Here is a 7,842-nt window from a genome sequence, read left to right on the forward strand (position 1 = left end):
GATCGAAGAGCTACATGTGCTTCAGGCTTACACCCTCCTGATGTACCTTTTTCAACCCTCTGCTTGCTCCCCCTCAGAAAAACAAATTATTACAGAGTAGTTTGAGAAGCGCCTTTTATTGCTGGGGCATGATCTTGGAGTCTCACCCTCTACCCTGAGCAGCATATTAAAGCATTTCTTCCCAACAAATTACTTATAATGAATGGGAAAACATTTTCTTCAGCAGAAATTCTCATTATGTTTAAAATAGTACCCACACCTTGGAGTTGTGGGGAAGTGGCTGTGTTTAGCGGAGTGCCTGGCACCTAGTAAATCCTCCATTGCTGTTCATAATTATTACTGTGGGCCTTTTTAGTTGGGATGTTCCTTCGTGTCTTTGGTAAGTAGAAGGACTTACTTTGCTCTAAATCTGAACTGATTTGTGGAAAAGGTAATTATGAAACAAAGGTTCTCTATGACAGCAGAGTCCAAGAGAGGAATAGTTTAACCAGCACTGTTCTAGAACTTTCTGCAATTATGGAAAATTTCTGTAATCCACGCTGTCCAACACAATAGCCACTAGACGCATATGGCTATTGAGCACATGAAGTGTGGTGAGTGGAAACGAGAACTAAGATTTTTAATTTTAATTAATTTAGATTTAGACAGCCACAGGTGGCAAGTGTCTACTGACGAACAGCACAGATTTAGCCTTCATTTTGTAATGACTTATGGAGGTGATAAAAACTTTGACCATAGCACACAAGAGTGCTCTAAAACAATTTATGGCCAGAATACACATCCTAATAAAGCTAAGAAACCTAGCGAGGGGCAATAAAGGATTTAATGATTATTCCCTGGAGGTGAGGTGCCTGAGTCACAAATGCTGATGAGTGATTCCTGACTTGCAGGTTGGTGAAGGACTCCTGTGGAGAGGACCATGGTGGTCACGTCTGTTTAAGCTAAGCTGGTGATCTTCTCAGGCTCAAACTGAAAAGGGAGAGAAGGTGTTTGGGCCCCCATGAATCCAAATACTACAGGCAAGAAAGTCTCCATTGATGTTTCTTGTAAACACATTCCAAGCTGTGCCTTAAAAAACATACAATGGACAATAGTCTTCCCTTTTAACTAACCCCATCTCTAGGAATTTATCCTGAAAAAAATAACTCTCAAGCAAAGACATAATATTTTACACCCAAAGATGCTAATTACAACGGTGCTTACATCAGTAGGCCCTTGGAAACAAGTCACATGTTCATTAAGAGAAGAGTTAAAGGAAATACACAATAAAATATTGGAAAAAATTCAAATGGTTAAGAAGAAAATGGCTAAGAAATTGCATGATATCAATGTTATGGAATATTTTGCAATCATTAAAATTATATTTATATTATAATGCTAAGTTTAAAAAAGCAGAGTTGTATTGCAGAAAATTCCCAAGTTTTAAAACATACATAGAAAAAAGACTGAAAGGAAATGCATGAAAAGTGTTCCAGTGGACTTCTGCTTCTGGGAAGATGGAATGGACATACTTTTACTTAATCTCCCTCCAGGTACAACTAAAAACTCTGGATATTATATAAGAAAGAAATGTGAGGAGATTCTGAAAGATGGAGAGAAGCAGCTAGGGGCCTCAGAACCAAGGAATGACATGTTGTTGAGTTTTCTGGGTTTTCTTTTTGCCTTATGTACCCTAAACTTGGAGCTGAAGAAGCCAGCAGCCTGGAAACACCAATGGGTACGGATAAACAAAAGCCACCAAAAAAGCCTGATCTCTCTAGCCAAGGGACCAGGAAAGAGGCAGACAAGTAAGACAGAAACCTTTTAGACAATGACTGCTCTAATCCAGCCAAATACCACAGAAAAAAGTGTGGCCCACCCCCACCCATGCCAGTAAAGGTCAAGTGGGAGCCTAGACTTTCACCTTCTCAAGGCTGTGACAGGGCATCCCAACGCCCCTGTGGGGGTGGTGCCAGAGATGGCCAAATAGGGAGCCAGGACTTTCATCCCTATTGGCCAGTAATGAGGGCCCCTCTCTCTTAAGCCAACTAAAACAGAAGGCTTAAATAGGAACCAGAGACTTACAATATAATATGAAAATGTTCAGCTTTCAATAGAAAATCACTTGTAATACCAGGAACAAGGAAAATCTCAACTGAATGAAAAAAAATCAATAGATGCTAACACAGTTAACCGATAGGATCTAATAGATATTTATCTATTAATGTCTATTATCTATTAATGATTTTCCAATCACAATGAAATCAAATTAGAAATTAATAGCAGAATGATAACTGAAAAACTCCAAATAGTTGAAACTAAAAACATAATCCTAAATAAGCCATGGGTTAAAAAGGAAATATCAGAGGAAATAAAATACAACATTGAACTGAATGAAAATTAAAATACAATGTATCGAAATTGTGGGACACAACTACAGCAGTGCTGAAAGGAAATTTATAACACTAAATAGATATATTAGAAAAGAGGTTAAGACTCAAATCAACAATATAGGTCTCACTAGAAAAAGCTAGAAAAAGAAGAGCAAAATAAACCCAAAGCAAGCAGCAGGAAGGAAATAATAAAGATAAGAACAGAAATCAATGAAATTAAAAACAAACAATAGAGAAAATCAACGAAACAAAGAGATGGCCCTTTGAAAAAAATCAATAAAATTGATGAACTTCTAGCAAGACTGACAAAAGAAAAAAGAGAGAAGACAAAAATTACCAACATCAGGAATGAAACAGGGGCTATTGGCAGACACTGTAGGCATCAAAATGATAAGGGAGCACTGCAAGCAACTCTACACAAGTAAATTTGACAACTTGAAGGAAATGGATCACTTTGTTGAAAAACACACACTATTACACCTCACTCAACATGAAATAGATCAGTTGGATAGCCTTTTAACTGTTTAGAAAATTGAGTTTGTAATTTGAAAAGTCCCAAGAAAGAAATCTCCAGGCCCAAATGATTTCACTAGAGAATTCTACCAAATGTTTAAACCAATTCTACATAAATTTCTTCCAGAAGATAGAAGAGGAGGAAACATTTTCCAATTCATTCTATAAAGCTAGTATTATCCTGATGCCAAACAAAAACATTATGAGAGAAGAAAACTATAGACTAGTATGTCTCATGGATGCAGATGCAAAGATCTGTAACAAAATATTAGCAAATGAGATTTGGCAATATATAAAAAATTATTTACCAAGATAGAGTGGAGCTTATTCTAAGGGTACAAAGATGATTCAATAACCAAAAATCAATCGGTGTAATCCATCATATTTATAGGCTAATGAAAAAGTTACATGATCGCATCAATTAATGCAGAAAAAGAACTTGACAAATTTCAACAACCCATTTATGATAAAAACTCTCAGAAAACTAGGGATAGAGGGAAACTACTCAACTTGAAAAAGAGCATCTACAAAAACCCTGCAAGTAATCTTATGACTTTTTGGTGAAAGACTGAATGCTTTACCTCTAAGTTCAGAAACAAGGCAGAGATATCTGCTTTTACCCCTCTAAAACAACATCATGTTGGAACTTCTAGCCAGCACAATAAAGCAAGAAAAGGAAATAAAAAGTGTACAGATTGAAAAGGAAGAAATAAACCTGTTACTAGTTGCATATGACATGATTGTCCATGTGGAAAATTCCAAGGCATCTACCAAACGAAAAAGAATAAAACCTAAAACTAGTCCGTGAGTTTAGCAAGGCCATAAGATACAAAATAAGAATACAAAAATTAATTACATTTTTATATACTGGCAATGATCACATGACTATTGAAATTAAAAATACAGTATCACTTACCATCACTCACTAGAAAAATGAAATACTTAGCTGCAAATCTAACAAAACATGTATAGGACTTGTATGCTGAAAACTATAAAACACTAATGACATAAATCAGAGAATCTAAATAAATTGGAGAGACATACTATGTTCGTGGATTGGAAGACAACACAATCAAGACGTCAATTTTCCGCAAAATGATATATAGATTTAACATATTTCCTATCAAAATCTCAGGATGATTCATTTTTAGATATAGAAGATTATCCTACAGTTTTTATGGAAATGCAAAGAAACTGGAATAACTAAAACAATTTTGAAAAAGAAGCATAAAATGGGAGGCATAAGTGTACCGAGTTTCAAGACTTACTGTGTAGCTGTACTAGTCAAAACTGCATGGTGATGGTGGAGGGATAGACAAGATCAATCAGTGGAACAGAACATAAAACCCAGAAATGGACCCACACAAATATGCCTAACTGATTTTTAACAAAGTTGCAAAATGATTCCGTGGAGGATAGAGAGCCTTTTCAACAAATGGTGCTGGAGCATCTGGACATCCATGAGCCAAAACAACACCAAACCTTAACCTGAGTCTCACACCCTATACAAAAGTTAACTCAAAATGGGTCATAAACTTAAACATAAAAATGTAAAACTATAAAACATAAAACTACAAAAAACAATGGAAAACTAATTTGAGTTGGATTTCTGATCCCAGTAATTTAAAGGTCCTGACTAATATGCTGGGTAATATCATTCTTGAGCAAAAACAAGGTGCTGTTTTATGGCGATGATACTGTTTCTCTTTGGTGCTTCATAAATGGTCTCTGAAGATCGCAAGAAGTGTCTTAAATCATCTCCAGCAATGGCATCAGCAGCGCATAAGATGTGTATGGTTTTCCAGAGTGACGCTTTTGGGGGACAGAGTTTGGGTATAGAAGTTCTGTCACCTTGAAAACAAGAGAGCTTTTTTCCTTTATAATCTCAGTTTGCACAATTTCACACTTGAGGTGGTATTCATCTTGCAATCCTGAGAGTCTTAGGCAATTCCACCCCTTAAAAGAGCAGAAGGCAAGGGTGATCTCAAAAGGGCTGCCCTTCCTCCTCCCCACGCAGGCTCCCTGGAGAATTCAAACACCTCGTGGCTGGCTCAGGCTCTGGGCACTTTTGTGGGCATGGGAAAGAACATCACTGTCCCATGTAGGGTCTGATGCTCCCCTTCGTTGGCTGATATCACATGAATTTCTCCTCTCTTCCTAGATGGAGGCCTCGTGTCTTTCTCCTGCAGGTACAGGAGGTCCCCAGTTTAGCTCTGCCCTCAGGCTGGAGGGCACTGAGAAGCTCCTGCCCAGACCTAGGCCCTGTCTGGTCACCTCTGCCTGTACTCCAGCCTCATAGTGGGGCTTGGCATTGCTCTTGCCCTGGCCTGCCCCTTTCCCTGTCCCCAGATACTACTGTCTGGTTCCAGGAGCTGACTCAGAGCCAGGGGCTCAGCTCCCGACTCCAGGCTCACTTAGCAGGGCCCTGGCCCTCTACTGGGCTATCTTGCTTCCTCCTGCCCTGGCTATCTCCTTGTTGCCTTACCAGTGGCTTCTCATTGCACCTGGCTGACCCCAAAGCCAGGCACCCCGCTTTCCTGTTAGTCAGATGGCTGTGGGGTACTCCAGGGGAATCCCAGTTTGGCTCGTAGCTCTATGCCTGGCTGGGTCCAGGGGTGCAACAGAGAGCCTACTCTCCTCCCACACCAAAGTACTAGGTTGTAGCCAGGTTTCATTCCAGAAGAATTCCAAGGGGAGCAACTGACCCCTTAGAAGTCAGAATAGAGCCAGGCACAGAAGTGGACACTGCCATGGGAAATGGTGGGGAAGTCTCCCTAGACTCTGCATGTCACACCAGGGACCAGATCAGATCTTGGGGGAGTCTTGTCAATCCCCAGGTATCCACAGGGGGCCCAGTTGGTTACAGGAACCCTGGGAAGATGCTATAGTTTGGGGGTCAGTCTCAGTGGCTCTCAGGACCATGGCCAAAGGCCCACAGCCCAGGGAGTGGTTGGAGGCACTGGGCCAAGCCCACCAGCAGACTGGCATGCAGCTGGTTCTTCAGATGAGAGTGTCCTGCAGCCAGACCAGGTAAGGAGGGAAGTCCCATCCCTGCCCCAACTTTGTCTCTCTCCCAAGTGGAGCTTGTGTCAGGAAGCAAGGCATGACTTGCCATGTGGAGTTGTGCCTGAGTCCGAGTTGCAGTGCTAGAGGGTTCCCGGCACCCAACAGGGCATTCCTGAGCTCAGTCTCCCCACAGAGGAATTGCAGTCCTGGGGCCCAGCCCTCATTCTCAAGCAATCCTCTTCCACTCTCTAGGAGCCAAGGAGGCAGGACTTCTGAGGAATGCTGGCTTAGAGGTTCCTGGCTGATTTCCAGGGTTGAATTAATTTAAGAGTGGCAAAACTGGGGTAGACTGAAAAAGCCAATTCTTATCTCTTTTCTTGAAGCTTCTGTGTCAAACCCTGCTAAAATATGGAGAGGACTCTTGAGCCAGAAGGCCAGGTAATCCTGTGTCTACCCTAAATCAACCCACAAGAGGAGCCTTTTAGAAATTTGAATTGCCAGCGACACTTTTGGAAGCAAGTACTCAGAGTGCAGTGTGTTAGATGACACAGTGACAGATGACTCAGTGAAGTGACCTGCATCATAGAAACTGCTGGTGCTATGAACACCGTTCTTTATCATGCAGCCAGGAAGTTGAACCAACTGGCCTAGTAAGTAAGCTTGGCAGGAGAACGTGAGGAGGAGCAGGGGAGGGGAGCCAGGTGTGAATGGAGAGAGAGGAGGGAAGGGATGCTCCAGGAACCCGGGAACGAGGGACTGCAGAAGGGTGGCAGTGACCCAGGCAAGGATGGGGACACAGTGAGGGGAGACATCTGGCTGCTTAATATTTTCCAATTCTCCAGTTTCTTGAATGAAAGACTAGTCTTTATGCTAAAAGGAGTTTTCCTGTGAACGATTTAGGGAAATTCTGACAGTTATAGTCTTGGTGAGAAGGGATTGCTAGGGCATACCCAAACTTGAATGTAGGGATGGATACAAGAGGTCAGGGCCAATGGGAGCCCGGCTTCAGCCAGCATTCAGAGTGTGCACTGCACACCTAGCCCCTCATGTAGGTTAATTTCCTGGGTCACCTGTCTCTGAGTCACTTAGCGCACAACATTTCAGGCCTTGCCTTCCAAAAAGTATCTATCACTAGCTGTATTTCTAGGACTCCCCTTGTTGATTTAGATACAAGATTACCTTACCTACTGACTCAAGACTCTTCTCCCTGTGTTCATAGGGTTTACCTCAAGAGCCTCGAGGAGAGCAGATAGGAATGGGTGTGAGAGAGAACGATGAGAGATGGGTGGCTGTCTTCTGGTTGCTCAAGGTAGAGAGAGGGAGACAGCAATCAACAATTATAACACCTTGCCACGGTGAGTGTTTAAATAAAGCTGAACACTGCGTATTTCGGAGCCCAAAGGAAAGGATGACTAATTGGGAAGCAGTGGAAAGTGAGATAAGGAGAAGGGAGTTGGGGAGGTGCAGCAGCTTAGCAGGCCTTGTAAAATAAGTGGTAGGAATAGAGAAAGGAAAAGCGGGCTTTCTAGAGAGGGTGTGGAAGGGCACGGATGCAGATCAGCCTAGGCCTGGTGCATCTGTGGATGAAGGGATGCTGTGGCCCTGGGGGTGTTGCAGTCCTGGGAGCCGAGGTTGGAGAGAGAAGCAGCAGTTGGATCGCAAAGGACTATGCGTGCCATGTGAGGGGATCAGAGCTTTATCCTGTAGGTTACCAGGGGAACAGCAGAGGTCTTTGAGCAGGAAGCTTTGTTTCTTAGGACTGCACTGGGTATTCAGCCTTCCGTACCACCCTGTGAGTATAAGGGAAGTTACAGTGATAGTCAGATCTATGTTTTGCTCTTGTAGTTTCATATTCCCCTCCCACTGGCTGAACTGAAGGACCCCACCCCAACTATGACATCTCAGAGAGACCCTGAGAGGGATGCTCCTGCTGGTAGCTCCAGGCTCTCCT

General features: G+C 42.4%; 1 long non-coding RNA gene across 1 annotated transcript; it reads left to right on the forward strand.

Annotated features, from left to right (window-relative positions):
• The first annotated feature begins 505 nt into the window (after window positions 1-505).
• Window positions 506-3,675, forward strand: LOC139076170 (uncharacterized). The gene is made up of 2 exons (XR_011527489.1): window positions 506-593; window positions 891-3,675. It is a non-coding gene; the product is annotated as an uncharacterized lncRNA (long non-coding RNA).
• Window positions 3,676-7,842: the final 4,167 nt, after the last annotated feature.

This window comes from Equus przewalskii, chromosome 15 (genome assembly GCF_037783145.1).
Source record: "Equus przewalskii isolate Varuska chromosome 15, EquPr2, whole genome shotgun sequence".
In the NCBI taxonomy this organism is placed as follows: Eukaryota; Metazoa; Chordata; class Mammalia; order Perissodactyla; family Equidae; genus Equus; species Equus przewalskii.